Below are 26,492 nucleotides of genomic sequence, written 5' to 3'. Positions count from 1 at the left end.
GCGCCAAACGATAGTCGAAGCACTTTAGCTGTGTTGAAGCCAGCAAGTCCTCCCAGCAAGGCTATGAGGGCTGTATTTTTATTTTCATTGCCCCCATTTTACAGATGAGGAGACTGAGGCACAGAGTGGTTAAATAACTTGCCCAAAGTCAAACAGCTGGTAGATTTGAATTGAATAGCCAGGCTATTTGGCTCTAGGAAACAAGGCGACTAAACAACATCCAGTCGGAACAATATGCAATACTTGTATTTTCAAGGGATAAGCTTTGGAGACACAAAGGTCTGTGCAAGAGAGAAGCCTGGAAAACAGCAACACTGAAAGAGACCTTGAGGGACAGTGTGGTAGAGCCGAGGCCGTAATGGGATATGGCAGGCAAAAAGATGGAGACAATTTAGGGTTGCCAGCTCCACAACACCTTGTTGCAGAATCAGGGGAGGGAGGGACCGTCTCTGGTTCTGCCTCTCCCTCTCTCTCTCCCTCCTCTCCCTCCCTGTCCTCCAGTCACCGGTTTCTCATCAGAATGGCCCTGAGGCACTACATTTGTTTGACCATCTCATTACCAGGGAAAGAGAGGTACACACCAGAGGGAAGAGAGAAACAACACAAATGATTAAAGCCTGCAGGAATTTGAGGAAGGACAAGAAGGGCTGGGGCAGCTGGAAGTGCTTTCCCAGGCAGGCTGGAACACAGGTCCAAGAGGGAAGGAAGCGCTGCAGGGGCATCCTGACTTTATGCAGGGAAATGGCATCTGCCCAGGAAGCCCCCATTTTCTGGGAGCTGCCCCTGTGCCAGCCGCTGTGCTGAGAGCTTTCACATAGGCCACCCTGTCTACCCATTTGCAGCCGAGGAAAGGAAGGCTCAGACGGTTCTAGCACTTGGCCAAGGTCACACAGCTTGTCGGTGGGGAGCTGGGATTCCAACTCGGTTTGCTAGAATCCGCTGTCCTGGCTGTCCTTGGGTACTTTTTTGTACTGAAACTTCTCTCCCCATCCCCATTCTTCCCTGGCCCTCTTCCATGGACCCCATTTTCTGTCTCCCATGGGGCCCCTGTAAAGGGGTGCTAGAAACTGTGGAGAGCGTAGAGAAGACTCATCGCACTTCCCCTCCTCCTAGCCATGAGCCCCCCACGGGCCATGACAGCTGTCCCTTTCAGGAGCACATTTCTGTGGGGTGTCAAGAAAGGGCACACGACAGCTGGCCCCAGCCACGAACTGGGAGCACTTGCTCTTAGGTTTCCCATCTCTCCTTTCAACAACAAAAATATTGGCCACACTCAGAGGAGCGATACCAGGGGTAAATTTACATCTATCTTGATAAATGCCGGCGCAGCTTAAATAATGAAAGGAGGAGGCATAAGATGTCTGGGGGAGATGAATTGGTAAACTGATGGGGCGGGTGACTTTTGCCTGCTATTTTCCGATAAGCGGCAAAGCCCTTTCTACTGCACTTCTGAGGTTCCCGAAATTCAGGAATGGACTTTAAATGGCCTACGGGTGCTGCACCATAATCAAAATGTTTAGTTCCTGGGAGAAGCAAAGAGAAGGGCGAAAGAGTAACCGATGACGCATCATCCTGGCCCAGGCAGGGAACCTCGGCTGTGTGCGCGGGCACCAGCATACTGACCCACGGCCTCCCCGGGGCCCGCTGATGGTCCAGCCTCTGGAGTGGACCTGGGCAAGGCTCCATGACTTCTTCCCCAGCTTTGTCAGTGCTGCCCATCAAAGCTCCAACCTCCCAGCATGGTATCAGAGTGACTCACTTAGGTCCTTGTTATAAATCTCGCCCACTTCCCAGGCTGAGACCTCCCTTCATTCCCGTCAGTAAGGCCTGCGAGTCCTCCCGGCGAGCTGGACTCAAGGCTCAGGCTTCAGGACATTTGGGCTACACCCTGGGAGCCGCTGGTGGTAGTACAGCAAGAATTGGGGGAGTGAGGGTCTCGTATCCACTTACCACCTGTGTGACCTCAGGCAAGTGGCCTCACCTCTCTGAGCCTCAGCTTCCTAATTGATACATGGCATTCCATAATATTCAGTTCCCAGTGTTTGGAGGAGTCAATAAAACACAGACCAAAGCAGCCATGAAAGTGCCTGGCAGGTGCTCAGTACACGATGTATTTTAAGAACACAGCCCTGGTTTTAACAAAGCAACTGGAATGCATGTATTCTTTAATATAAAAAATAAGACGGTGCCAAAAAAGTACGGTTGGGAGGGGATGGAGGATGGAAAAGAGAAAAAGACATGGATCCAGAATTAGCAAAATAGCACACTCTGATTTGTTTTATGTCTGTCCGGATATGCTCGCTGGAGGTGGTCCAAATGCCCAATGAGGAGGATTGAGGATTGTGGAAAGTACAAACACACGCTTTTGTTGGGCCACTCACTACATACTTGTTGGCCTGCCTGCGAGTCTAAAGTCAGCCGAGGGCCCCACGAGGTCTGCTGAAAGCCGAAACCCCAGATAGGCAGGACCAAGGCACCCCGCCCTCCCACAACCACCCCCCACTGCTCCTTCCCTGTTGCTTGCATGGAATAGCCTTTATTCAGTGTTTTGAGTTCCAAAGAGAAGCTGAAAAAAAAGAGTAGAACCAAAACGATGATGCCTGGAGATTTGGTTCCTGCCGGGCTGGGAAGAGCTGGTTTACAGCTGTAGTATTCCCTTTTAGGCCCAAACTGTGCAATTTCCATAAGACAACAGGACTGGAGAGCAGTGTGGCTTCCAGGAGCCAGGGAGTGCCAAAGCAGCGGGTATCAAGCTTGAGCTGCACCAGAAATCCCTGGAGGGCTTATTAAAACAGAGTGCTGGGCCCCACCCCTGAGTTTCTGATTAGAGTTTGAACTTCTAACAAGTTCTGGGTGTTGCTGAGGCTACTGATCCAGGGGCCACACATTACAGAAGCCCTGAGCCTTGCCACTCGAGTGAGGTCCTTGGACCAGCAACATGAGTATCTTTTGGAAGCTTCTGAGAAATGCAGAATCTGAGGCCCCACCCACATCTGGACCTGCTGATTCTGAATCTGCATTTTAACCAGATCCCAGGTAATTTGTACACACACTCTGCTAGTGGAAATAGTTGGTTTCCCTGCCTTCTGCAGAGGCTCAGCCCAAGAGAGAGTGAACAGCTGGGCCATCAGTCCAGGTGAAATTTTCCAGGTCTCTCTATTGTCCATCAGAGTTAGCCTAGAATGGCCTTCAAATGGATATCAAAAAAAATGATAATAACTATGACTAAAGCCACTTTTTGGATGAGCTTGTTATGCATTATTTCACATGTTCGTTATACGCAAACCCATTTTATTGTCAAGTAAATTGAGACTCGGGTTAAGTAACTGCTTAATAAACACAGGTTGAAAAAGCAGTTGAATTTTATCAAGGTCTATCTGGCTCATTTATCCATGTGGATTGGCCTCCTTCTCCCTTCATTCCTCTCCTAGATAAGGACTGAGGCAGGAGGCAAGACATGGAGAAATCTTAGCCAAGGATTGAATTGATTTTCTAAGGAGACTACAGTGTGTCTGTTCCAGAAACAACCTTGGCACAGGGCTGGAGCTCCTGACTGAAAGTTCTAGAGAAAAACTGGTCAGCAAAGCAGCCCTTGGCCATGTCACTCAAAGTCTCTCTTGTGCTGGGCTGGGATGTGATCATTCACGCAGTAAATGGCAGCACTTCACAGTTGGCACATGCAGTAACAGCTCCCTAGAGTTCTTGGGGTTCCTGAGTGGGTTTTGGTGGCCTGCCCAGCCTGCAATCTTATTCCAGACTCAGCTCTTAGTTATAAAAAGTGGAGGAATTGAGTGGGGAAGCCTCTCAGGCAATAGAAGGCGAGGATAGGGGAATTTTTTTAGAACTAATCTGCTTCTCCAGATAAAAACAGCCTCCAGATAGGCTAGAAGTCAAGAATGTAATTGTATTTATTTTTTGCCATTACCTTCTATTTAGGGCAAGGGATATTGGTGTTCTATTTATGGTAGAGATATAAAGAGTCCTTTTATGATAGATTCATTTCCATTGTTAAGTGAGTCAATTTAAATAAAAATATTAAGCCGGTAATGTCGAGTTAGCAAAACATTTGCAGATGGACCTGGAACAACTGGTGTCTGGGCAGCGACCTTTCAGCCTTCCTCCTTCCCCATGGCCCTTGTCTCGCCCCTGCGGGTAGCAACACTCCTTGCAAAACTTCTACAGTGAGTGTGATAACCCCAACCAAGGGAGCTTGTTACAGAGATGATTTCGGTCTTGTATCTGGGAGATTGCCCAACACTCAGAAAAAAAAAAAGAAGCCTAGAATGAAATAATCTTGTGGATGATTCAATAGGTTTATGCTAATACTCCCCCAAGCCCGGGTGGTCCCTCAGAGGAAAAGGAGATGATTTGGGTCAAAATAGAGACACTTGCTTTTAGACCCAAGAGGTGCCTCCCACCCCCACCCACCCTGAAACACCACTAGGTTAAATGCCGCGCTGCAACCTCCAGGCATGCTGTCCTCTCTGCAGCCCGTATTGCTGGTGTGGCGTCTTGCTTGCCTGCTAGACTGTAGTTGCCCCCAAGCCAGGGCCAGGTCGGGGGTGGGGGCGCCCTGCCAGGTTGTATTTCCAGCCCCTCCCCTCAACACCTGGCAGAGAGTTGGAACTTGACTGGAGAAGGAAGAACTGAGAAGGGAAGACAGGAGGAGGGAGTTAGCTCCCTGATTGGGGATCACCTACATTTTGGGATCATTTACATTATTTCCACATGACCAAAGGACAGATTTGAAATCTGTTGTCTGATTTGAAATCCTTCTTTATAGATGATGACTGCTTTTCTTTTTTCCCAATCTCATGAAGAAAGACCAGCCCACTATTTAAGTGTTCCTCACAGGGTAGAGTCACGGTTCTATACAGGCTCCGTGGTGGCCTCTTGCCGAGAAGCCAGAGGCTGGAGGTGTGGGGTCTGAGTCGGACCTCGGGAGATCTGGCTCCTGGCCGGCTGAGATCAAGCTGGTGGGGACCAAGAGCCGAGTAACGGTGGGCAACCTCGTCAAGCCTTCCGCGTCAAGGGGGGTTTTTAAATCAATGCTTGTCTGGCTGCCTTAATGGTCCCTAATCTTACCTTTGGAAACTCGAACATTTGGGAGTTGAGATCAATTGACATAAAATAAAGCAAAATATGTTGACTTTTGGATTTGCAGTCTTCATCAGAGTCCCATTGCACAGCCTCGTCTTTATCTTCTTTCTTGCAAACAGGCAGAGATTGGCCACTGGACAGGGCTGTCCTGCCTGGACCGGGTGGTGGCATATTTAACGTTCATTTTAATCATTTTCACCTTCGACTCGATGGTCCTCCATGAGCACAGGATCCATTTCAGTCCAGTTGTCCTCTGTGTGCCAGACACCTGGCACCCAGCGGGTACTCAGTGACTCTTTCTCCAACCTGGCGTTTCAGCTTAACCAGTACAAACTCTGTGCCGTGGTCCAGTCTGTCCCCGATTGGATGCAGCAGTGGCAGCCTTACAAGGCTCCTTCAGTGAATTTCCCTGTTGAATGCAGTCCATTCTCACTGGAAGCAGTGAGTCCTTTTGCTATGCTCTAAATTCTTTGTCCTGAAATTTTGGATCAGGCCAATAAACAAGTGCTGATCTATTTCTCCCATTACTCTAATTAAAAAGGAAAAAAAGCCCACTACCAGGGAAGAGGAAGGCAAGCTGTCAGACACTGAACCTCTACCATGCACCAGACGTTGCGTTATACACTGGCACATCCCAATGATCTCTTGATAAACTTGCAGCAGTGTCAGTCGCATCGTTATTCCCTCATCTCCCAGTAGTCACTTTGAAAGTCATCGTATTACAGCAAGATGGGTGTTCTGCATGAATTATGCTCAATATGCCATGCTCTGAAAAAGCATGTGAATGAGTGCAACAAAATATAGAAAAACTATTATCAAACACAGCTAAATTTTGAATTTCGGAAGCCTTCTTCCTTTGGCTATCAAGAGCATTTATTATTACCAACAAACAGTTTTGTGTGTCTTGAGTGTGCAGTACATCAGCCAAGTTGCAATCCCTGTCCTCAGAGGTGAGCCCTGACGTGTGATAAAAGCAAAATGGCAATATCATACTAATGGTACCTATAATTCATCCACTAGTAGCTTCCCAGGAGGGAGTCCCACCATGGGTGGGGAGCACAGAGAGGCATGTCCCGGAGAAGGTGGGAGTAGGGTGAGACATATGGAAGAGTGAAAGGACTTAGCTGGAAGAAGAATGAACTTGGTGATCCTCAGATGACGAGGATGACCCGAAACACAGAAGGTCAGAGTGTACCACAAGGAGCTGTTATTACCTCTGTTTCTTCACTGGAGTGGAGGCAGATTAAGTACCTTGGCATAGAGGAAAATGAGGTGAGACAGAGGAGATAAGCTAGGCTAAGGGCCTCTGATAGGTTTCAGAAGATCAATGAACCTCTTGAAATTATAGTCATTTTTCTCAGCAAAGGATCCGTACATTTTAAAGGATTCTCAAAGCAATCCACGAAAGCTTAAGAAGAGCTGCTGTGGACAATAGGGACCCTTGAAATACTTTGAACAAGAGCTATACAGTGCAATGTGTAAGGTACTTGGTGGGGGCAGGAGCTTGGAAGACCAGCCAGATCATCCAGGGGAGCAGGGCTGAGGGTCTCGGGTAGGGTGGTACAAATGGATAGGAAGAGGGAGTTGAGAGTCTTGTTACTGAGGAGAAATGACAGCACTCTGGGGACCACCAGCGATGGCTGGGATTGTAGGGGATCCAGAGGGGAAGTTGGGTTTTATGCTGTACATGCTGAGTTTAGTTTTAATGAGGATGATTTTGAGAGGAAGGGGTACATTACGTGGAAATGGGGGCATTTAAAATTCAACTCATTGATTATTGGAGTCGTTAGGGACATGAGGAGCCAGCCTGCCCATTCCCCTTTTACTTTGCAGGTAAGACCCAGAGATGGGAAGTGACTTGTCTATGTAGATGGTGGGCAACTGGGGACCAAGTCACAAAAGACTGGCGAGATCAGGGCTGGAGAGGGAGGTCAGTGTCCCAGCAGGCAGGGCCGTACGTAGGGAGGGGGTTGTTCAAGGACTGCCGGGCTGGGTCCTCAGTGGGTCCCTGGTGACATCTCAGAGGCCTCTTTCCTTACAATAGTGGGGGCGACATAGGAGAGAGAGGTTCCTGATAAAGCGGTTCCTGGCTAGGGGTTAAAAGGGAAGTAGAAGCAGGTTAGGGGTGAGGAGAAGGCAGGAAGAGGATACTTCACAAATTAGAGTATTTGTAAGAACAAGGTGAAGAAACGATGAAGACAGAGAAGAAAAGGGGAGGTTATGTGATGACACCACAGCCTTGACGTGAAAATGGGGTCAGTAAGCCGGAATGAGGAGGGTTGGAGACCCCGAGACCGTCTCTGGGGTGGGGAAGGCCATGGGTTTGAAAAGAGGGAAGAGTTGGATCCGCAAACCTTGGGGCTCTTTCTTGCCACGGGGGCTGGCCCGCTGCAGGCCCCTCTGCTTGGGCCGACCCTCCCACTGTCCTTTGCAAGGCTGGCTCCCCTCTCCTTCAGGGCGCCAGCCAAACCCGTCTCCTTCGGCAGCTGTCCCTGTCCCCTCCCCTGCCTGCACTCAGCCTGTTTCCCTCAGACACTGCTCCTCGCCTGGGCCGTTGGGTGTTCTGTCCGTGCGTGTGTTTGCATGTTTCCTGTCTCCAACATGAGATGTTAAGCAACTTCAATCTAGAGCCTTTATGTGTCTCCATCCCCACTGTGACCGGAGCCCAGCCAAGTCCCCATCACTCAAGGTGTGCAGCCTGGGCGTGGTAATTGGAAAACAAAGATGGGGTAGCTATGAGCTCAGCCAGAACCTCCTTTCTCTTCTCAGAAAAATTTTATAATGACAGTAATCAAACACAGCACCCAATCTGCCAAGCTGTTTAGATGTTTGCATCATCTCTTTTACTCTTCACAGTTCGCTCAGTCTGTGGAGTGGGAAACTCGGTGTTGGATGCTCAGCCAGTGAGGGCTGCGTGCTGAAGCCCTCGCGCCTCTTCACTACCTCTGTTTTTGGACAGTTTCAGGTCAAAGAGGCATTTCTGTTGGGGTAACAGAAAGGCGAGGTCCCCGTTTCTCTCGCTGTACTGCCTGGTAGTGGGTTCTGTGTCTCCTCCCCCCACTCCTGCCCAAGGCATTGCCCCATTCCCATGTTCCCGGGCAGAGCCCTCCGCCAGGTACTCTGCATGAGTACATGGTTCGTCTTGTCCCTTCGCCTGTCAGCCCACTGCGGACAGGTGAAGTTGGCAGGAAACAAATTCTCTTTGTGCCTGGATTATTCTAAACCTCAAGGAGCGGGCTGGCTATGCTCCCCCACATTCCCCAGCCTTCTTTCCTGGCACTTTCTACAGGCAGCTGATGGCAAGAGAAGCGGGGAGAGGGCAAAGCTCTGAGGTGGTCGGCAGATGAGGATCCTCAGTGATATGGCAAGCCATGGTGCCAGGACACTATGCAGAGCTACTAGCCAGATCCTAGAGACAGCCAAGCCTATGACTATGAGGTCCCCTTGGGGAGCTACCTGTTACTCCATTCTTACACCTCTCCCCTGTGGGTGCTTAGGCGGAAACCAGGCTCCCACACTGCACAGCCTGAACCTCCTACCCGAAGCTGCTGGAGACATTCAAAGCATGAACACCGAATCTTCCTAGAATGAGGGGACAGGAGGAAAGTCAGGGGTGTGACCCCAGGCCGCCACATACACGCTGCCTGCCCTGATGTCGCTTCATCCCCTCCTCTTAGCTCTAGCCAGGTGATGCTCCTGGCACCTGTTGGGAGTCAGTTGCGGTGACCCAGGTCCAAAGTCATCTGGCCCTGCTCTCCGCTCCTCTTCTCAGGTTGCTCCTGTTGTGCCATGCCCCAGGTTTCCCTCTGCTCAGGCTCTGAGCTCCCCATCCCCACCTTGTACCTTGTTCCCAATTTGAAGAACCCCTGTCAGAAAGAGCTATATTCAAATCCCATCTCCAGCAACCTCCTGCTGCTCTCCGTCCTTGGATGAGATGCTTAGCATCTCTTGACAAAATGGGAGTCGTTAAAATCCCACCCCTGAGGGCTGGGCTGGGGATGAAAGGAGAAAATCCACGGCAGGGACTTAGCCCCAGGACTTAGCTTACGTTAGCAGTGGTGACTATGACTATTCTCAGCTCTGCTCAGCGGAAGAGAGTTCTCTCAGATCACTGTTTGGACACCTGATGGTGACAGCGACCTGGCCTTGGGTGCCACCATCCTCCCTGTGCCACCAGCCTGCAGTGGGTCACTTGGTGAAGCCATTCCTTATGCCCTAAGGCAACGTGGCCAGGGGGCTTTTTCCCACCCTGAGTTCTAAGGGGACCAGGAAGCAGTGCCCATGGAGGATCCCGGGGGCAGAACCTCTCCCCACCCGCCGTGCCCCCAGAGCACAGATCTCCTAGAGCTGACACCCCAGGCACTTGGGACTGAGTACCCTCCTCAGAGGCGGCAGCGGCTTCCACTGCCTATTCATCAGCGGGTCGACCAGCAAGCTCCAGAAAACAGCCTCATACACTGGGTCATGGGGAGCCATATCTCCTTTTCCAACACTTTTGGTTTTTTGAATATTACAGGGGGAAAGGAGTATGCCCCTGGCTGTTCATTTTCTGGCCCAGTTTCATCAATAAGCACCTTGCCAGCTGGCACTAGATTTAGAAGGAGGGGAAACGAGCTGGGCCTGCATTCTTGCATACCTCCAGCTTCTGCTCATCCTGCAGGGAGGCTGGGCCAGGCTGGGGACATAGAGCTAACCCCGAATCCCCGCTGCACACCACTGTACCTCCGTGCTGCCTTCTCTGACCCCACCTCGCCCTCAGCTGCTCTCCCAGGAGCTTCATCCCCTAGAATTTTAGGTCATGTGGTTTCATCCAGAGAAAATCAAAGCCTGTCCCCACCCATGGTGCCCAGAGCATGTGCACTGCCCTCAGAGGCACCCAAGGGGCGCGAGGATATTAGGAAAGCACCGTAAGTGTGTTATGCAGGAGAGAAGAGCTAAAAAGAGACGAGTGTCAATGCCAATGAGTTACGAAGAAGTGTCCTCAAATTGGGAGGGTTTGACCAGTCCCTGTGGCAGTAGCTCTTGGGGTCTCTTTGACTCAGACCTCGCAGAGTCTGGCCATGGGGAGCTGTCTGCATGGGGTGCAGCCCCTTACCACCCCCTCCTCCTTTCGGTTGCTGCAGCCCCCCAGATTGAAGGATAGGCTGCAGGATGAGGAGGTCGGTCTCGGCACCTGCCTGGTCCCAACCTCCCGCTTCCAACAGCCTCTATCGATGCTTCCATGAGTGGCTTCTGTGTGCTGGGCACTGGGCTGGAGCCTTCACAGAATCATTCCACTTAATTCCCACCCTAACCCGGAGGGGAAGCCACAATACAGAGTTCATGAACTTGGAGGAGCAATGAGGTCATGGCAAGCTGAGATTTTGGAGCCAGCAAACCTGAGCCAAATTCCTGGCTCTGCCACTTCACTGCTTTCGGCAAGTCACTTCACTGCTTTGTGCCTTCAATTCCTTTTCTCTAAAATGGGGATATGCAGATAATAGGTTCTTTACTGGTTGTATTGGGGATTATATGCACTAATACAGATAGCACAAGCCTGGACATAGTAAACATGCAAAAATGTTGGCTCGTCCTCCCCCAGGAACTTACCCAGAAGTCTCCCAGCTAGACCAGAGTCAAAGCCAGTTCATCAGGCCCCCAAGCCTGTGAGCTCATTCCTTCCTGCCCTTGCCCGTTTTAGCTCCTCTCCTGAGCTGCTTCACTCTGGCCAACACCATCTCAGGGTCCTGAGAGTGGTCAGAACCTGTCGCGATTCTGGTTGAGAATCAACAAACTCTTCTGCTTCTTCACCCAAAGGTTGCAGTTTTTGTAACTAAGAAAAAAATCAAGAAAACTATAAGTACAAAGATCCAGAAGCAGAATGTGTTGCCAGCAGAGGTTGCTCAATGGGACGTAATTAAATCTGGCTGCAGGTTTGATTTCCAGACACAGGTGGGCACCCAGAACCTGCTGCCTTTCCTCATTTCCAGCTGGTCTCACCTCCCTGGAGCTGGCCTTGGTCCTGGCGTTCCTGGAGGGCACCACAGCAGCCCTTCCACCCACCTGCCCTGTCTCTGACCTAGCCCCCCCTCTGCCATCCTTCCCCATGCCATACCCTCAGCTGCTCTCCTGAGAGGCTGCAGGATTAGTAGCTCCAGGTGAGACCCTGCATTGGCTTGGGTGGATTTTCCTTTCCAGTCCATTCCCTGCTGGGCACACGAGCCACAAACATCTGCCAACCCTCCCTTCCCGGTTTCTATCACTGCAGTTGTGCTTCTCCTTTCCCTGCCCACCACAGCCCAATCCCCATGTCTTTTAGACCCTCTGCCTTTCCACAGTGCCTGGGGAGTCCTCTTCTACTCTGGGCAAACGTCAACCCCAATGTCTTCTCAAGTGGCCCTGAAACCACCTCCTGAAGGAAACCTCTGTCTTCACCCAGGCTACCCATGCCTGCCATGGACCCCAGTGGGAAGATAAGACCACATACCTCCCACTTTCTATTCTCACCCTCCCTCCACCCCTCCACTCTCATCTTTGGCTAACTCTTAGCAACTGTTCCTGTTCTCCTACTGTCTTGCCATAATCACTGACCATGGGGCACCTCCCTTGATGATTTTAGCATCAGAGCAGTGCCCATGCACCACTTCCCTTTTGCCCCTTCCCTTACCTGAGGTTCAGTCAGCACCCAGCCTGGGAGGCCCTTCATCAGTTCAACTCTGGTGACCATCTTCTCCAGTTCCTTCACCTCCCTTAGGCCTAGACATGCCTTCAAAATATCCCACTCTCCAGGTCTTTTGTTCATCCATCCATCTGCTCACTCACTCATATGTTAAGGATGAACTGCAAGACAGACCCTTCCCTCAAGGGGTTTACAGTCAAATAAGGTGGGAAAGAGTGAATTCTGGGTCCCAGTTCCCCCCAGGTCCTGTGTCCAGGTATCACTGGCAGTGGGCCCCTGAGCAGCCCTGCAGGCACGGGGCCAGGCTGTGCTTCTGTTGAACACTTCCCGGACCCTCTGGGTGACCCCCAACCTCTACAGGAGGCAGTGACCTGAGATATTTGCCTGGGCCTCAGGCCACCTACTCTTAACTCCCAGGTGCCTCCTTCATCTGTGTCCTCTGACTTCACCCTTGGAGGACCCTACCTTGACCCAGCTCCTCTGACCCATTTGCTCTGGTGCACACAAAGTCATCCACGGTCCACGGTTGTGCATCAGGGTCCCCAGGAGTGTTGAGAGATACTGGCACCTCTGCCTCGCTTCAGAGATTTGGTGCAATTGGTCCGGGGTACAGACTGAGTATCTTGTTTTGAAAAGTCCGCATGTGCAGCCGAGGTTGAGAACTGCAGGATGGACCATTCGTTAAGACCAATCCTGCACTTCATGGGTCTCTAGGCTTTGTAGGTGCAAAATTTAGGACTATCATGAGCCAGACTTTGGGTTAAACTTGGTGAAAACAAAGTTGAATAGTCATGATCCTTCCCTTAAGGAAGAAAAAGACAAAACTTACAGCCTTACTGAGAACAACAAGCCAGTAAATAAGTGATTATAATCCAATGGGACAAATAGATGTGTGTGTGTGTGTGTGTGCATGCATGCACACACATGTGTGTGTATGTGTTGGCTTGGAGGTCAGTTCATAAGAGGGACTTCTAAGGGAGGTTCCTGGAGAAGGTGACATGAGCTGTGTTTTCTACTTAAGTAGGTATTAATCCAGAAATGTGAGATTCAAATGCTCAGGGTCCAGGCAGGTAACAGTAATAAGTGTAGCAGCTCATTATAAGACAACATGGAGTGGTGCAGACTGTGGGAAAAATGTAGAGCAGACTCCCCAATCTAAGGACACAGCAGCTTTTCAACTCCAGGAATTACTATGGTTCAGTGTTACCAGATCTTCTGATTGTTCAAAAGAAGTCAGAAATTAGGGTATTTTGTAATGACAAGTCTCATGAGTTTTAAACATTGGCAATTGACTTTAGAATGCTTTAGTATTACACAAGCCTCCAAATACATGTTTGGGCCAGATATGTGGGCTAATGAAAAATAAAGTAAGGCATTCCTGCAAGAGAGCATGATGTTCAAAAACCACCACCATGTGAACAGGTCTGACACATTCCAAAAACTGCATGTTGCTTGGTGGCGTTAGAAGGTGGATGGATGCCTGAGATGGTGGAAGATGAGTAAAGAGAGCAAGGCAGGGCCAGCTCTGTGCTGTGCTATTGAATTTGAACTTTATCCTGGAAGCTCTGGGGATCTGTAAGGGAATTGTGAGAGTTTAAAGGAGGGAGTGACACAGTGCAGTTCGCATTCTAGCTGGGGCCTGCACAGGCTAGGCTGGCAGATGAGTACTCTCCGCGGAGAGGGGAGGAGCCAGGGGCCCAGCAGTGATCTAGGGCGGTGGGACGAGGGGGCAGCAGGCGCAGAGGGCAGGGGCACCAGCCTCCTCAGGCAGTAAAACCCAAAGGCCGGGTGATCTCTGAAGGGTGCCTGGCGAGGGAGAGTGGAGAGTGTAGACTCCTCCCTGACTCTGGAGTGAATGAAGTGGTGGTGCCACTCTTTATGAGAACACTGGGGAAGACAGGGGAAGGGATGGTGAGTTCCAGGTAGGCTCGCGGTCTGCATGGAGCTGCTCAGCATGTCTTGATTCTGGAGCAAGGAGCCACCTCACCAGAGGTGTGGCCAGACGTGTGTCAGGGAGTCATTGGCATCTGGTGGACGACAGAAGTTGGGATTTGGACAAAGTGGTGCATGCTTAGGTTGGGCTCTGAGTAACCCCGACATCTCAGGGATGAGCGAGGAAGGCAGAGGGTGGGGTGGGGCAGGTGGAAGGGTTGTCACTGGATGAAGGAGAAGGTTGCCCAGGGCCCAGGGGAGATCTTGGGGTCTTGTTCAGTTCATGGGCAGAGCAGAGAGAACCGGCCGGGCCTGAGTCCCGCACAGTCAGACCCGCTCAGGAGCCGGGGAAAGAGGAGAGTGCCTCGGCAGCCAGGGCTCCTGGGGATTCAGTCCCCCGGGGCTCCCCAGGAGATTCCGCTGAGCACACCCCATTGCTGAAGAAGAGACTCACAGTGGGGGTGGGGGGGGTTCCTCTAGAGGAGCCTCCTCTGGGCAGGCCCCTCGCACCCAGCAGGGACAGCAGTGGTTCCACTGGGGCTAGTCCACTCCGTTTCCTCACATCCACAGCTTCCTGATTCTCCCTAAGGGAGAAAGCTGAAAGCAGCTTCCCCAAGGACAGCTCTTCCCGGGGGACTCTCCGGGGGCTCCGGAGCAGCGATGGGTCCGTCCCATTCCAAAGGGCAGTAGCAGTCCCACGGCGAACACCGGCATCTGCCCACGGTGTCTCCTGCTAATCCCACAGTCGCACCCCACGTCACAGCTGGGGCGAGGGCTCCAAGGCTAGCACCCTCGGGCAGCAGAACCTCTTCCCCACCTGTTCTCCTTCCACCAGCCATGGGCAGAGACGACCCAATGCCTCCTGCGTGGGGCCCGTGGCAGCGGCCAGGGCCGGGAGTGAACATTTCCCCAGGACCAGGCAGGGCTGTGGAGGGGACCCGCCAAACACCCAGAAGAGAAAGGACTTCAAAACCCTCCCCAACCCCGGAGCCCTCCAGGGATTTCCTCATAAAAAGGCTGCATCCGTCCGTCCGCAGGAAGCTGCTTCTGGCTGTGGGTCTGTCGGGAAGTGAGTGCAAGGGAGGGAGGGAAGCCGGATTTAAGGCAGGGCCCTTTCAAGTCCCAGAGAGGCAGGTTCAAGAGAGACACACGCTCTGCCACTCTTTGAAAGAGCGCAGGTTTATCCTTACATGCAACACGGATTAAGTGAGAAGTTTTCAGGGCTGCCGACCTGTCGGGTCAGGATTTGCCGCAGTGTATTGCTTCTACAATGAAAAGAGAGAGAAACAAGGCTGGCCTGACTGTGCAGCACGAGGCCCCGTGGCAGCCAGGGATGGGCCCTCAAAGGCTGGGCCGTGAAAGAGTGAAGGAATTTTTCTATAAAACTGCTCATAATTGTAGCTTTTAACGGCTGAAGAACATTTTATCCTTTGTGGTGCCGTGTGAAGAGAGACTCTAACCTGAATATTTTCCCAATTAGCTAACCAGCTGTCTCAGAACATTTGTTGATTAACCCTAGCTTCCCTCTGCAGTCTCTGGTGCCTCCTCGCTAGAGTACTAAATCCGGACATGCAGCGAGTAAAGGGCGAGGTGCAGGGGGCTGGCTTTCTGTGAGCACCCGAGGTTGGTTACATGCAGACCTTGATCCAAATCCTGCTGTGTGACCCAGGGACAAATCACTTAACCTTTCTGAGCCTGTGTGTCCCATTTCTAAAGCCAAGGAAGAACTGAGAAAATTAATATGCCCCCTGGTACAGCCGCAGCAAAGACTGAGCCCAAATGAATGAAGTTATTAATATTTGTAATTGGTCTTTTGGGAAATGTACCCCGCTCCTATTTACAGGAAGGGGCTGTGTCTGGGGTTGTGATCAGCACTTGGGATGGTGCTGGTGTCACTCTTAGGGAATACATTTTGGTGGGGACAAGGAGGCTGTAATTCACTGTGGAAAAAACATATTTGACAGTATTTTGTATTTGGACATGTTTTGAACTGTCACTTGGCATGAAACACTAAAGAATGTTAGGCGGAGCAAAATCTTGGGTATGAAAATAGAGAAACATAGAGATTTGTCACTGGGGGCACCCTCTGCCAGGGGAACGTAGAATCAAGGAGGGATTTTATGTCATTGTCAGCGGGACCTGGGTTTTAAAGTGTTGGGAAGAGGTGATTTAAAATAATGGATTTTCTGAGCCAGAAGGAATCTTAAAGATGCTCTGAAGATTCTAAGGCAGAGTCTTACCCTTTCCCTGGGGTCATTCATCACGTCCGTTCCCAAGAACATGTGTCCTCGAGGGAACCCCTCTTGGGGTGTTTGCAGAAATGGGAGCACTGATGTGCCAGTTTGAAAGGATATATGTACCCTAGAAAAGCCATGTTTTAATCCTAATCCCATTTTGTAAAGGCAGCCGTTTCTTCTAATCCCTATTCAGTACTATATGTTTGAAACTGTAATTAGATCATCTCCCTGGAGATGTGATTTAATCAAGAGTGATTGTTAAATTGGATTAAGTGGAGGCGTGTCTCCACCCATTTGGGTGGGTCTTGATTAGTTTACTGGAATCCTATGAAAGAGGAAACATTTTGGAGAAAGCGAGAGAGATTCGGAGAGAGCAGAAAAGAAGGACATAGCCACGAGAAGCAGAAAGTCCATTAACCAGCGACCTTTGGAGATGAAGAAGGAAAATGCCTCCTGGGGAGCTTCATGAAACCAGAAGCCAGGAGAGAAAACTAGCAGATGATGCCGTGTTCGCCATGTGCCCTTCCAGCTGAGAGAGAGAGAAGCCCAGACTGTGTTTGCCATGTGCCTTCTCACTTGAGAGAGAAACCCTGAACGTCATCAGTCTTCTTGAACCAAGGTATCTTTCCCTGGATGCCTTTGATTGGACATTTCTATAGACTTGTTTCAATTGGGACATCATCTCGGCCTTAGAACTGTAAACTAGCAACTTATTAAATTCCCCTTTTTAAAAGCTGTTCTGTTTCTGGTATATTGCATTCCCGCAGCTAGCAAACTAGAACAACCAGGAAGCGCCGCCTTTCCGGGCAGGGGGGAGGGGTGGGGGAGGGGCAAGGGCTGAGCAAGGCCCACTCCCAGCTGAGCCTCCGAGAGCCCTCTTGGTGGAGGGGTGAGGGCAGAGAGCAGACCAGAGTGGGTGGAGGAGTGGGTGGGAGTGAGGAAACTGGCAGCTGGTGTGCACGAGTCTTTAAAGAAGTTCATGAAGAGCTGGGGCCAGACAGAGAATCAGGAATTAAGGTAGGACTGTTATTTGAAGATGAGGAAAGCAAACGTTAGTTTTAATACAGTGGGCAGGAGGCAGCTGCGTGGCGCCGTACTTAGGACCCTGGGTTCTGGAACCAGTCGGGTTCAAATCTCGGTTCCACTACTTCATAGCTGTGTGACCTCAGGCAAGCTTCTCAACTTCTCCATATTCCAGTTTCTTTGCAGAAAGAGGGTAAGAATCATTCCTGCCTCACGGAGCTATTGTGAGGTTTAAGGGGATTAATGCAAAATACATGGAACAGGGGTCCACATATAGAAAGCCCATGATAAATACCAGAAATATTACACTGTGAAAAGAAGCTGTTGAACATACAGAAGAGAGAAAGAAGAGTTGGTAGAGACAGAGTCTCAAAGGGCAGGAAGGGCTGGGATTAGCAGGGCCTCATTGGAAAGGTGACTTTGAGCAGAGATTTGAAGGAGGGAGAGCAAGCCACAGGGAGATCTATGGCAAGATGATCCAGGGAGAGGGAACAGCCAGTGCAAAGGCCCTGGGCCTTCCTGGAGCACACTTGGCAGGTGTGAGTAGGTGAGCAGCCATGCTGGGAGGGTGAGCCCACTTCTCTACCCAGAAGGACAGCTCCAGCTTTTCTGGCTCATCTATTCATCCCTAAATCCTCTCTGGAGTACATATGTTGATGGGAAATGTGCCTCCCATGGGAATAGAGAAGAGCAGGACCTCAATCCTCCACTACGGTCTGGGCAGTGTGAGTAAAGCTGCAAGGAGGCAGTGGTAGCCAAGTGCAGGGAGCACTGTGCTGCTTCAGGGATGAGCAGGACACAGAGGCAGGAAGAAAGATCCAGGTTCACTGCAAACAGGGTCTTCAGAATGGGGGAAGGTGAGGACTCAGGCTGTATAGTCATGAACGCCTTCCAGAAGGAGTCTTCAACGCAACCATCTCCAACTCAACAACAGCATTAATATGTGTCACCCCTAGGGTTTAGCTATTTAGAAGCTGAGTTTTTGAGTGGTAGGGATAATAATGCATGCTGCATTATTTTAGAAGTCTCTATCTTATAAAGTCTGCTTCTTTTATAAGATTGTATAGGCTGGAAGACTCTGTGTTCCACATAAACTAGTAGTTACTCCCAGCATTTGCATCCCCTCTGATTTGGTGCCTTGATTCACTCTGAAAGTGTTCTGGTTTGGAAGATAATTATATGGTCCCCCTGGATGTCGGTGACCCACAGTTTCATGATGAGAAAGAGGAACAAGTGTGGTGGGAAGTACTTGGCATGCAGATGATTTGCCTACTTGTATTTTGATGCACAGATCTCTGTATGACTGCTTTTATATAAAGATTAGGAAAAATTGGCTGGCACATAATCAAAGCCCGAAGTTTTCACGGATGTTTTCTGAAGGTGAGCACGTTTTCTGAAGGGAAAGTCGAAAGCGAGGCAATACCTTTCTGTGCTCCCACAGGGGCTGGCTAACAAGAAAAGTTTGCTAAAATCAAAGCAAATGGATAAATCAAACCAAGCTAATATTTAAAGCGAAGGAAAAGGGGATGGCGAGAAAAAGTCACTGAGTAGTCAATGAGTAGGAGAAAAGCTCAGGGGCCCGTGAGCTTGATGAGTTAACACTTTCCACTGGCACTGATGGCATCCTCTGAAGCTCGGAGATCTCAGCTGTCACGGAAATGCCACTATCCAGGTGAAACCTATGCTGGTCTCTTCAGAGCTGCTTTGTCCAGCAGTGTCTCAGTAAGTATCTCTGAGGTTCGAGAGTTTCGGTACAATGGTGAGATTTGCTGTATAGGATAAGCTGCCTTAAAGGCAGTCAGCACATCAGTCCAGCTGTCAGGCCTGACCTGATGAGCAAGAACTGAGTGTTCTGAAGCCAGAGGAGAGTGATAGACTGTTGGTAGGCTTGGTTGGCACTGAGAAAACATCAGCATTGGGTGCACATACCATAGTAGGAGTGTTGCTTGCTGCTTATAAAGCTGGAACTGTTGATAAGGGGACTCTACTGTCACACCGGAACCTGGCTGCCAGGCCAGAAGAGACTGGCCAGTTCCAGCTTCTGTGTGATTCTTGACAGCTCTCAGACTGGACTGAAGCCGGCAACCTGGGGCTTCCTGGTTTTCCCTGTTGGAGCTGTGACTTCAGGAAAGTTGTGCTTTTACAGCAGAAGTCTGTCTCAACTTGAAGGATGCCATCAAGGGGAAAGATGGCAAAGATGTCTCTGATGTGGAGAATAAGGAGCAATTTTCTTCTGACATCCTAGAGCAGGAGTCAGCCAACTATAGCTCACAGGTCAAATCCAACCTTTCATTGTATGGCCTTCAGGCTAAGGATAATTTCACAGTTATAAATGGTTGGGAAAAAATCAAAAGAATGTTTAAATCAAGTGCTTTACAATATGTCATACATTGTTCTAAAGCTTTGCATTCATTAGCCTATTTAATCTTTGTATCAACCCTGTGAAGTAGGTACTATTACTCATTTTATAGATGAAGAGACAAATGGTAGCTTCTAGATAGATTAATAGTCAAAGATCACACAGCTAATTATTCATCCAGCTAGAATTCAAACCTGGGGCACTCTGCCCAAGAGAAAAGTTGTCCAGTGCTGTGAGAGCAATGTGTAAAGGCCAAAAGGGGATGCAGGTAACACATTCTGGTGAGTCCATAGGAGGGAAAAGCACAGTGTTCCAGAGAAGCAAGGAAGGCTTTGAGGAGACTGAGGCCATGAGTCTACAATGACAAAAGAAAACACTAATGTTTAACCCCATTTAAGCAAAATGGTATACCCGTCTCCCAAAAAAAAAAAAGAATTACGTTCTTCTCATTAGTAGACATGTTGCAGAAATATTATACTCAATTTTTATTGTTTTTAATTTTGTCAATAAGTTTGTAGAAATTTGTTTTCTCTCTTGTTAAATAAGTACCCACATAATACCTCTGGTTTCACTTCTTGGCCCTTAAAGCCTGAAATAGTTACTGTCTGTCCCTTTTAAAGAAAAAGCTTGCTGACCTGTACCCTACAGAATAAAGAAGTCTTGGAGTGACAATGAAGTTGGTTGGCTACACTAATAAAAGGTGGGAAATAGTATGGATGCAGTAATCTCTAAGTTCTTTGGTTTAGGAAGTATGACCTGAACTTCAGGCTTTCCAGAGACCCGAGCAACTACGTCACCTCTGACCCACTGAAGCTGCCTTATACCAGGATGACTGGGAAGCTTGGAAGAGGTTCTCTGCTAGGGCAGGTGGTATCCAGGTGGTAGGGGATGGTCTTGTGAGACAGATCCAAAGTGAATTGACAAGGCCATGCATGAGGAATCATGCAACTGTCTCTTGCTCAAGTGAATCAGATAGACCCCGTGATAGCCTCTTAGGGAGTGCAAATTAACCTAGTCCAAAGGGTGGGCACCACATTTGCCACTCTGCCAGGGCAGCTGAAGATACTGTTATTGCCAAGATGGTCATGGACATCTGTAGTGGATCAATCAAGGCTTGTGGCCTGCTGCCCATATGAACACTGGGCCAAGTACAACCCACTGCTCAGATGGAGGAAGAAAGGGGCACTGAAGTTCACTTTGCCTGCAGTAAATTCAGAAACCCTTATAGGAATTTCCAAAGGCTGCCATAACAAAATATCACAAACTGGGTGGATTAAAACAATAGATTTATTCTCTCACAGTTCTGGAAGCCAGAAGTCTAAATCGAGTTGTTGGTAGGGCCCTGCTCCTCCTGAAAGTTCTAGGAAGAATCCTTCCTAGCCTCTTCCTACCTTCTTGTGTTGCAGCAGTCCTTGGTGCCCCTTGTCTTGTCCTGTGACACATCACTGTAGTCACTGCCTACAGGGTCACGTGACATTCCCCCATGTGTCTGTGTATCTCTGTGTCCAGAGTTCTCTCTTTTATAAGGACATGAGTCATTGGATCAGGGCCCACTCTAATCCAGTATGACCTCAACTTAACTTGCTTACATTTGCAAAGACCCTTTTTCCAATAAGGCCACATTCTGATGTTTTGGATGAACAATAATCTTGGAGGGTCACTATCTAGCCCAGTAGTCTACCCTCTGGCCCACTAAAATTCACATCTGTCCTATATGTAAAATATATTCACCCCATCCCACCACCATCAAAAGTCTTAACCCAGCATTAACTCTGTATGTAAAATCTCATTTAAATATCAACTTAGACTCATCTTCTAAGTCAGATGTGGCTGAGACTCTGAGTGTGGATGGCCCTTCTGGAAAAAAAGTCCCCTTCATCTATAGACTGTGAAACTAGAAAACAAGTTTTCTTGCAAAGCACAGGAATAGGATAGACATTCTCATTCCAAAAGGGAGAAAATAGAAGAAATAAAGAAGTCGCTTGTCCCAAGCAAGTTCAAGACTCAACAGGATAAACTCAAGGCCTGAGATTAGTCTTTATAGTTCAGTGCTCTACTGGCCACCTCACCCTCTCTTGCCTTCAGCTTTCAGACTTTCTTCATTTTACCCTGCCTGTGTTTCTTTCAGTCTAAGCTGGCAGTGCGTCTGCTGATATAAAATTCTCAAAAACCTTGTCAATCTCCCACGGATGTCAAGGGGATCCGCAGCCTTCGACACAAGAGCTGTCCACAGATCCTTCCTGCATAGCCCATCTCTGCACCTGGTGTCTGGTGAGGTGGCTAATGAGATCCATGAGTCCCATGTCTCGTCTCTTCAGTGAAATGAGCTCCAGCAAATTTGTCCCAGTTTCCAGAGCATGTTATCTGGATAACAGAATTACCCAAATCACGGTTCCTTTTCCTTAATAGTTCCTCCTTTGATTTAGCTCTTTTTTCTTGCATTTTATTATAAACAGCAAGGAGAAACCAGGCCTCCTCACCTTCCACATTTTGGTTTGAAACCTCCTCAGCTAAATATTCAAATTCATCTCTCACAAGTTCTGCCTTCCACCCAGTAGCAGAACATTTCAGGCAAGTTTTCCACCATTTCATCACAAGGATCACCTTTTTCTCCAGTTTCCAGTGGCATGTTCCGCATTTCCATCTGAGTCCTCCCCAAAGCACCTTTAACCTCCATATTTTCACCAAGTCTCTTCAAGGCCATCTAGGCTTTTTCCCTTAAGCACTTTAAAATTCTTTGACCCTCTACCCATGATCCATTTCCAAAGCCATTTCCACATTTGTAGGTATTCATTACAGCAGCACCCCACTTCCCGGTACCAAAATCTGTATTAACTTCCCAGGGCTGCTGTAGCAAAGTACCACAAACTGGGTGACTTAAAACAGTAGAAATTTATTCTCTCACAGTTCTGGAGGCCAGAAATCTGAAATCAAAGCATCGGTAGGGCTGCGCCCCCGCTGAGAGTTCTAGGGAGGGTCTTTCCTTTCTAGGGAAGGCTTCCTGGCTTCTGGTGGTTGCTGAAAGCCTCGGCGTCCTTGGTTTGCAGATGCATCACTCCAGTGTCTGCCTCTGTTAGCACGTCTTCTCCCTTTGTGTCTGTGTGTCTCTGTGTCCAGATTTCCCTCCTCTTATAAGGACACCAGTCACTGGGTTAGGGTCCACTCTAATCCAGTATGCCACCACGTTAACCAGTTACATCTGCAAAAACCGTATTTCCAAATAAGGTCACATTCTGAGGTTCCACATGGACAATGAAACCAATATAATCCCCTAGCTAAGTAAGCTCTGGGCCAGAGGCCACTTTGTACCATTCAAGCACTGGTCATCTGGCTGGAGCTCTGCTCAAGGTGCCAGGCACCGATACTTTGAGGGGCCTCTCCTTCCTTGACCCTATGGTTTTCTCACTGCCTCTTTTTAGCACTGCCACATCAAAAGCCAGACCTGACCGTCTGGAATTCTGTTGGAAGCCCTAGCTCTGTGTTCATGTGACTGACCTAGATCACCCTCTTCCTTGCTTTTCTTCCCACCCCACCCCCACGTGTCCTACAGCCCATACGCTTAGTGTTTCCCTGAGATGTAAGCAGCCAGGATGAGCAGTGGTTTTTTAGGTGCAAATTAATAAAAGTATTCAATATCCCCGCAAAAAAGCAAAGGAAGAATCATATGTAAATTCATGAATTGTACTTTAGTTTGATCCTTCATTCTCAAGATTAATCAACTGTATAAATTGGGTCCAAACTCTTAATTAAAGCTGACAGCTCTTGGAAGTTCATTTACTGAGGCTGACTTTCCAATGAGAAAGTGCAAATGTGGGAAATTCAAGCATAGCTGTGAGACTCCAGCACGCTGGATATTACCTTACTTATAAAAAAATTGAGCTTGGAAAAAAGGCTACGCACAGATGCAGTTTTCAGGCTTGCTATTGCTTTTCATAAAACAAATCCAACTGTGCATGGTATGTTGTTTTGGTTTTTACATAACCATTTAAATTTTATTTATTGCCTTATTTAACTTGGAGGGAAAATGTCAGTAGTGAGAAGGAGATTGATATTCTAACATTTGAAAGAGTCAACCTCTGTCATCACTATGGCTGAGGATATTGTAGCAGGGTCAAATGGACAATATTATTACTAATATTAAGCCTTGCTTATAGAGTTCTTCATAGTTCGCCATATGCTTTCACATATAGTTATCATTCAGGTGATCTAGGTGCCTACGTTTCTATGATTTCAGCACTTTCTGAATTATCCTTAGCCATTTTTCTCACCTAATTATCTTCTCCTGTCACTCAAGCAAGCAGGTATCAGCATTCTCCATTCACAGGGACCGCACACTTATTTTAGTAACATTGGAGGCAAAACCTAATTAGGAAAAAAACAAATCTCTTGTCAATTCATGTGACTCATTCTAGAGTCAACCAGCTGCAGTTTAAGTTTCTTCATATGACATCTGCCTCATCCCATGGGAGACTGTGAGATGCAATCCTGTCTTCTAAAAGTATGAATAATACGTGGGAACATGGCGTGCAAACTGCCGGGAAGACTTTTAGAAGAAAAGCTCCAGTTAACATTGCGGTGTTTGGTTTGATATGATGAGTCCCAGGTGGGCAAAGGCGAGTCCCCGGTCCTTCCCTCTCGGCTTGCATTCTAGTGTGGTGAGCAGACCAGGAAGCTGAAACTGGGACACAAGCCCCCATGCCTTGGTTTCTTCAACTTCCCTTCATTCGCCTATAGAAATGAAGAGATTTCTTGAAAGCTTCCCATCTGTGATTCTATGAAATAATTAGATACAAGAAGAAGGTGACAAATGCCATAGCAGAATATAATGGTCTGGAAGGAGAAGGAAAGGGTGGCTGGGAAATAAAAATTGGATGGTTTTGCAGGGAGGCACAGGTGTTGGGTTTTATCATGGAAAGTGATGAGGATGGGCCAGGAGAAGGGTTTCCTTTCTGAGAGGTACCAGACAGAACACAAGAAAATTGGAGGTGATTTTGTTCCTGGCCTTGGGGGATATTCGGTGATGTCTGGAAACATTTGTGGTTGTCGCAATGGGGAGGGCAAGGGTGAGCTGTTGGAATCTAGTGGGCATAGTACATAAAACAGTCCTTCACAATCATTATCCCACCCAAACGTCCATAGTGCTGAGTACGAGCAACCTGAGTTGGAAGAAGCAGTGGTGGGAGCAGGTACATGCATTTGGGGTGCCCAAGCCAGCCATGCTGGCTGCTCCCCAGGACCTAGCCTGGAGGCAGGAAAAGAAAGAGTGGGCACCAGTTGTCACGTGGCATTTGGTCCTCTTTAAGCCTCTCGCTAAATTAAATTAGATCCAGTGCTGTCCTCACCTGGAGCCCTCTTAGATTTCATGAGGGACTGAGCTGGGGTTTGCAAAAGTTTGATTTTTGTATAAACAGTTTAAAATTTTATGAAGTCAAATCTGTCTACATTTTCCCGTATGCTTTCTTCTGAATTAAAGAAGTCCTCCAAATATAGTCCTCGCCCCTCACCAAAGAGTTGATAAATATTCTCTTCCATTTTCATTTCAGTTCTCATTATCTGCCTTCATTAAATATTTAACTGTTTAATCCAGTCTTTCCCAGTGACGTAAGTACTCCTGGTGATATATATTTTTAGGAGTTTCATCGATAAACATTTTTGTGTTAACTGTTGTGGGTGTGTTTGAACATATAACCGTAGCATCAAACCTGTATTTTCACAGTTGCTTAGGCTACAGTACAATTCTAAAGATGAATCCATTTTCAAATTTAAGTAGATAACAGTGTGGGTGATAAGTATGGCAAAGTGGTGATAACGATATTAGAATTAATGAAGCTTGGGAAACACTAGTTCAGTCCATTTGAACTCTATTTTGCTGGCTAGACTAAAGTAACAGTCAACTGATTTCCCCCATTTCACCCCAGATTGTTAGCCAACTCCTCCAAACCATTTACTGAATTTGCCATTGCTAATTATTTTTTTAAATCGTATATTGTTTCTTATATGCAACAGAGAAGGTTTGTTCCATTAACCTTTCTTTAGTCTTGAGCTATTACTGTACTTTCAATAACGGTGTTTGACTTAATATCTGACCCAGCAGGTCTTCCCTTCACACAGTGATTTTGAGGGGTGGGGATGGAGGGATGTGAAAAGTCAGCGTCTCTGTTGGCAGCAGCACAGCCAGCAAAGCACTTTGGTCCTGACCTCAGATGATTACACGTTACAGGGCCAGAGCTGGCTGGACATTCCCAGGTCCCAAGTTGGAAGTGCAAGTTTTCTGGTACCCGAAGGGAAATGTGAGAGGAACAAAAAGAAGAAAGAAAGAAATATTAGGGTTTAAATTAAACTCAGAAGAAGAAATGATGCTGGATATAATAAAGTAATAGACTTGAGTGATGAGATTTTAGACCTAAAGAGTGAATTACATGGAATGAGACACTGGGCAAGTCATAGCACCCTTCATGCTGGCCTTTCAATCTAGTAGGAAAAGGCATGTATATGTGTTTATACACAGACACACATACAAGGCTATGCATACAAGTTTGTTATATATACAGGGTTTTATATATATATATATATACATTTGCTAATCCTAAGGAGAGAGGATAGAAAAATCCAAACTTAAAACCGGCATTGAGATTTGGATTAACTTCCCTGAAAGAGTCCTCATTAAATGACAGGGTTGCTTCACACACAGCTCCCCCTTTCATTTCATTTGTTCTGTGCAGTGCACCAACACCATGACTGCAAGTCTAGACAGAACTTAGAAAAATGGGGAAAATGCTAAGAAGAAACTCCCCAAACCGCACATCCTATAAACCAGTGGGAAAATGATTTAATTTAATACAAATAATTAGTCTCACACACAACTTTTCTAAATCACATGCAGGGCACATCGGTCCAGGGACACACCGGTCCAATCATCCCCTGGTCCTGGGCAATCGTGAAGTAGGGCAAAGTGTGTGGCCAGACAACTCTGGTCCAGAATGGAATTCAGCAGAACTGCATGGAGAGTGTGGGGCTGGGAAGAGTCTTGGGGTGCTCTTACTCCAAATGCTTATTTTCTAGAGGAAGGCTCAACGCACTCCTCTACCCAGTTACCCATCTACCAACTCCCACTAAAATGACACCACTTACTTGTTCTCCATCCACCAAAAAGCAAATGTATTAGCACATTTGGTTCAAGGCA

At 48.2% G+C, this 26,492-nt stretch overlaps 1 protein-coding gene and 1 non-coding gene across 2 annotated transcripts in view; both read left to right on the top strand.

The window, feature by feature from the left end:
• ST8SIA2 (ST8 alpha-N-acetyl-neuraminide alpha-2,8-sialyltransferase 2) overlaps window positions 1–26,492 on the top strand; it is a 69,178-nt gene that overhangs the window by 7,674 nt on the left and 35,012 nt on the right. The gene's annotated exons all lie outside the window — the stretch shown is intronic.
• LOC143652897 (small nucleolar RNA U109) lies at window positions 14,819–14,963 on the top strand. The gene has a single exon (XR_013160944.1). It is a non-coding gene; the product is annotated as a small nucleolar RNA U109 (small nucleolar RNA).

Source organism: Tamandua tetradactyla, chromosome 12, assembly GCF_023851605.1.
Source record: "Tamandua tetradactyla isolate mTamTet1 chromosome 12, mTamTet1.pri, whole genome shotgun sequence".
NCBI classification, from domain to species: Eukaryota; Metazoa; Chordata; class Mammalia; order Pilosa; family Myrmecophagidae; genus Tamandua; species Tamandua tetradactyla.
Note: the sequence above shows the minus strand (reverse complement) of the source record. Positions and strands in the feature narration are given on the sequence as shown.